The sequence below is a fragment of the Chrysochloris asiatica genome, unplaced genomic scaffold, assembly GCF_000296735.1.
Source record: "Chrysochloris asiatica unplaced genomic scaffold, ChrAsi1.0 scaffold00058, whole genome shotgun sequence".
NCBI classification, from domain to species: Eukaryota; Metazoa; Chordata; class Mammalia; order Afrosoricida; family Chrysochloridae; genus Chrysochloris; species Chrysochloris asiatica.
Window position 1 is genome coordinate 484,753 of NW_006408576.1, and position 6,180 is coordinate 490,932.

The following is a 6,180-nucleotide window of genomic DNA, read 5'->3' on the forward strand; positions in this document are numbered from 1 at the left end:
GGCTATAATGGTCAAAACAGCTTGGTACTGGTACAATGAAAGATACATTGGTCAATGGAACAGAATCAAGAATCCAGACATTAACCCATCTACATACAGCCAACTGATTTTTGACAAAACACCTAAATATATTGCATGGGGAGGTGATAGTCTCTTCAATAAATGGTGCTGGTAGAAATGCAAAGTGATATGCAAAACATTGAAACAAGACCTTCACCTCACACCTTATACAAAAACCAACTCACCATGGATCAAAGACCTAAATGTGAATCCCAGAATCATCAAGGACATCAATGAAAAAATAGGGACAAATGTGAGGGCGCTAATTCAGGGAATACACAGACTACCAAATATTTAAAAAACTACACAAACAAAAGTAGACAAAATAGATGAGTGGGACATACTAAAAATTAGAAACTTATGTGCATCAAAAGACTTCCCCAGAGGAGTAAAAAGGGAACCCACAGAATGGGGAAAATATTTTGCAATGACACACCAGAGAAGGGACTCATTTCTAAAATATATAGGAAACCACAACACCTGTACAGGAAAAAGACAAATAACCCAATTAAAAAATGGGCACAGGACATGAACAGACACTTCACCAAGGAGGAGATCCAGGCAGCCATCAAACATATGAAGAAATGTTCACAATCACTAGCCATTAGAGAGATGCAAATCAAAACAACAATGAGATATCATCTCACACCAGCAACAACAACAAAGATAAAAAATATAGAAGACAAGAAATGCTGGCGGGGATGTGGAGAGACTGGGACACTCCTGCATTGCTGGTGGGACTGCAAAATGGTCCAACTTCTCTGGAAAGCAATATGTCACTTCCTCAGAAGGTTGCAAATAGAAATGCCTTATGATTCAGCAATTCCTCTACTTGGTATTTACCCACAAGATATACGAGCCATAACACAAGTAGATATATTCACACTAATGTTCATAGCTGCACTATTTACAATAGCAAAAAGATGGAGAGAGCCAAAGTGCCCATCAACTGAAGGATGGTTAAACAAACTGTGGTACACACACACAATGAAATATTATGCTACCTTGAAGAATAACAAGGAAGCTGCAAGCCACCGCATAACATGGATGAACCTTGAGGACATTATGTTGAGTGAAATTAGTCAGTCATAAAAGAGAAACTGCATAGGACCACTACTGTAAAAGACTAAGGAAAAGTACCCATACTAAAGTGTGGGTAATCTTTGCTGGTTGCTGGGATGTGGGTGGTGTGTTGAGGGGAGGGAAGGGAAGGTGAAACACAGGGCAGGGAATAGACACTGGATAGTTTGGGGCCTGGGGAGGTTGTTGTGATGTGGGGGTTGTGTTGAGGGGAGGGAAGGGAAGGTGGAGCACAGGGAATAGACATTGGATAGTTTGGGTGCCGGGGAGGGAAATGGAAGTCCCGAAGGCTTTACTAAATTCACGTCATCATGGTCAACTCTACTTTGAGGAGACAACTCTTTCCCAGTCATATTTTGAGTGCCTTCCATCCTGAGGGACTCATTTTCTGACGTTATTAAATCGGACAATATTCTGGTGTTCTTCATGCTTCAGTATTCAATACTATATTGCTGACAGTATTCCACTGCTATTCATAAGGTTTTCAATGACTATTTGGAAGTAGTCTGTCTCTTCTTCCTAGTCTGTCTTCATCTGGAAGCTCAACTAAAACCTGTCCATTGTGGGTCAACCTACTGGTTTTTAAAACACCTGTGGCATAACTTCCAGAATCACAGCAACATACAAACCACTGCATTACAACAAACTGATAGACAAGTGGTGGGTACAATCCATACTGAGGGATATAATCTTTGATCTTCATTGTCAAGTACTTCAAGTCCCCTTTGCTTCCATTAAGTGAGATTATATCATCATCATATTGAAGGTTATTTATGAACTTTCCTATAATCTTGATGCCACTTTCTTCTTCATATAACCCAGCCTCTTGGATAATATGGTCAATAGGCAGATTGAGTACATATGGTGAAAACGTAGTCCTGACACTCACCTTTCCTAATTTTAAACCATTCAATATTCCCTTCTTCTGCTCCAATGATTGCCTCTAGGTCTGTGAACAGGTTCTTGATGTGTACATTGAAGTGTTTTGGAATACCCATTTTTAACCATGTTATCCATAGTTTGTTATTTTCTACACAGTCAAATGCCTTCTCCCTTTCAATAAAACACAAATAAACATCTTTCATATGTTCTCTAGTTTCAACCAAAGTCCACCTGATGACAGCAATGATATCCCCAGGTCCATTCCTCTTCTGAATTTTCTTGAATTTCTGGAAGCTCTGTAGATGTACTGCTGCAAGCAATTTTGAATTATCTGTAGCAAAATTTTACATGATTATGATATTTTACTTGAATGTCACCTTTCCTTGGAATGGACACAAATTTGGATCACTTCCAGTTAGTTGACCGGGTAGTTGTCTTCTAAATTTCTTGGCATAAACTAGTGATTGCTTCCACTCAGTTTGTTGAAACATTTTCTGTTGTTTTCCATAAATTTGTCAAGATTAGTTTCTAAATAATACCATCAGTGCAACTTGGACGTATTCCTTTAATGCTATCAGTTATTGATCCAGTACTATCTCCTGGAATGTTTGAATGCTGACCAGTTCTTTTTGGAACAATTATTCTGTGTATTCCTTCCACCTTCTTTTGATACATCCTGAATTCTTCAACATTACAACCTAAGGCTTGAATGTTTTCTTCAGTTCTTTCAGCTTGAGAAATCATCAAGATGTTCTTCCCTTTTGGTTTTCCAACTGCAGATCATTGCACATTACATTATGATAGTTTATATTGTCTTCTTGAGCTGAAATTTTCTGTTTAGCTCTTTTACTTTATCATTTCTTTCCTTGACTTTAGCTAGTCTAACTTCAAGAGCACGTTTCATAGTTTGTAAGTCTTTTAAGTTTTGAAATTAATTTGTCACAATTCCTTAATATCTAGGAAGAAAAATATTCTGTTTCCTTGCAAAAATCATTAGGTTGAAAATTAAGCTAGAAACAAACTTCATGTATCATATCATTACAATAAATAGAACCATGTGTCATTTCATAGCATTTTATATCAGTAATTCAAGCTACTTTGATTTTTGCTGTTATTTCAGTCTCTTGAATAGAAGATAAGAAATTTGAGGTTAACAAATATTCCTCATTTCCCCAACAGCTGGGTCCATGCCTAACATACAATATCTTCCTTAGTAAATACTTTCACAATGAAGGTAACTTTAGCCATTATAAACAATATTTATATCAGTATCAAATCTCTGGCTTGAGTGGGAGAGAAAAAATTTTAGGGATAAGTTTTGTTTAGTTTGCTTTTTTAAGCCAAAAGACCAAAATGATTTATATACGTATAGGTGTAAATTAGGATCAGATCTTCCCTACCCCATTTGGATTGGGAAGATCAGATCCTACCTTACCCTATTCATTTTGGCAGACCTTTGGTGTGTATGTGTCTGTTTAATGCATATTTTGCTGTTGTATGTGAGTCTCAACTTTGTCTTTCAATTTTCACAATACTCATACCATATTTCCTTAAAAATGCCAATAATAAGTCAGTTTTGCTGTCCACATTATGAAACTCAGTTTTGCTCTAGGGAATGGCAGACTGTTCACATCCCATATACTGTATTTGTGGGGAAATGGAATAATTTCCAGTGTGTTTAGAATCATCATGACATTTAGAAGTCTTGACTATCTCAAGAACCTCCAATTTTCACTTCCTGTTTAATAGCTGAAAGTTCTATGGTCAGTTTTCAGGATGATTCTGACCCGGATTAATCAAAAGACCTGCCTAGTAGAAATTTTCCTTAAGTCCAGCACCACAGCACTGATCCACATACTACTTCAAAATTCAAGTTTAGAAACACATTGTTTTGCTTTAGAATATTGTGATGAGTGTTATTGTAGATAGGTAACCTGAGATGTGTTAAACATGAATGTAAAATGTCAATATCTATGGTGGTGATTATGTGCCATGCAGTTGGAACCGACTCATAGCGACCCTGTACAGGGTTTCCAAGGCTGTAAATCTTTATGGGAGCAAAAAGCCTCATCTTTCTTCCACGGAACAGCTGATAGTTTTGAACTGCTGACCTTGAGGTTCTCAGCTCGATTAGTAACCACTGCACTAGCAGAACTCCTTGTCAATATCTATAGTCAAGTTCAAAGTAGGCCAACTTTTAGCTTGCTTAGGAGACCAAAGAAGTTACAGCATTTTGATGCATACAGAATAATAAAATTATTAAGACTGTTTGATGTTATAGTTTGAGGATTAAGGCCTGCTCCAAGCCATGGTATTTTCAATAACCTCATATGCATGTGAAAGTTGGACAGTGAATAAGGAAGACCATAGAAGATTGATGCACTTGAGTTATGGTGTAGGAAAAAAAATATTAAAATACAATGGACTGCCAAAAGAACAAACCAATCAGTGTTGGAAGAAGTACAGCCAGAATACTTGAAAGCCAGGGTGACCAGATTTCGTCTCACATTGTGTTGTTAAGTGCCATCAAGTTGGTTCCAACCTGTAGTGACCCTGTATAGAGTTTCCATGGAGCAGCTGGTGAGCTTGAACCACCGACCTTGCAGTACAAACGACTTTGCAGTCTGGCGCATTAACCCACAGCACCACACCAGGACTCCTTTGTTTCATGTACTTCAGACATATTATCAGGAGGGACCTGTCCTTGGAAAAGAATGTCATGTTTGGTAAAGTGGAGGGTTGGAGGAAAAAAGAGGAAGACACTCAGTGAGATGAATTGGCACAGAGGCAGCAGCAATGGGCTCAAGTGTAGCAAGAAATGTGAGGTTGGTTCAGGACCAGGCGGTATTTCAGTCTATTGTTCATAGTGTTGCTGTGAATCAGTACTGACTCCATGGCACCTAACAACAGCAACATTTGATGTTATAAACTTCATTGTCTTTGTATCTTACAACAAACTTGTTTATGCATGGAGGCTTTCATTGGCCACCCACCCTTCAAAGTCATCGCATACCTGCTCACAATTTAAGTAAATGCTGCGCCTTTGCTTTACACAGTTTTCATCAAGTTCCTTTCACTTGCATATCAGACCATACAAATTCTGAGGTTACTATTTGTGATACTGAAGTTTTGTGTCAACTTGATTCTCATTGGTTTGGCAATTGAGATGTGTTGTTGTTGTTAAATGCCATCAATTCGGTTCCAACCCATAGTGAACCTATATAGGGTTTCCAAGGAGCAGCTGGGAGCTTGAACTGCCAACCTTGTGGTTCAAAACTTTGGCATCCAGCGCATTAACCCACAGTGCCACACCAGGACTCTAATGGAGTTGTGGTGGTGGTGGTTATGTGCCATGGAGTCGATTCCGACTCATAATGACCCTGTACAGAGTTTTTGTTGTTGTTATTAAGTACCGTGGAGTTGGTTCTGACTCATAGTGACCCTGCACAGGGTTTCCGAGGGTGTAAATCTTTACGGGAGCAGAATGCCTCATCTTTCTCCGGAAGAACAGCTGGTAGTGTCAAACTGCTGACCTTACGGTTCGCAGTCCGATGAACCATTACGCTACCAGAGAGATGTAGTTATCCCATAATGAGATCTAATACAATGTAAGCGACTCTATGATGACTTCTGCTATGAGCAGCCAATCACTTAAAAGAGTGTTTTTTTTCCGGGTAGGGCTGCTTCCAATGTCTTAGACACTCTGGCAAAGTTTGATTGCTTTTTGTTGGGTCTGTATATTTCATCTGTATTTTTTTCCAGTCTTCAGTTCTTTGGACTTGAACTAGTGACCTGCTGATTCTGGGAGCCATCAGCAGTCAGTCTGTCTCTCAGCCAGACTTACCTACCTGCTTGCAGGATCTGCCTGACTGAAGGACCTGACAGCCTGTGGGACCTCCATACTGATCTTCATCTATCTGACCTGGACTTGAAATTCTCCCATTTCTACATCTGTGAGCCATTTCCTGGTGTGGAGCTGCAGGAAAAGCACTGCATGGCTAACCACAAGGCTAGTGGTTCAAACCCACCAGCTGCTCCTTGGAAAACCTGTATGACACTTAACAACAGCAACAACAAACTTCTCTTTATATATAATACATATATTGTCTAACTTTCACTGGTTTTATTTCTCTAGAGAACTCAGCCTAAGAAACTATT

General features: G+C 39.0%; 1 pseudogene; it reads right to left on the reverse strand.

The window, feature by feature from the left end:
• Positions 1–2,138, reverse strand: part of LOC102838347 — a 74,292-nt pseudogene extending 72,154 nt beyond the window's left edge.
• Positions 2,139–6,180: the final 4,042 nt, after the last annotated feature.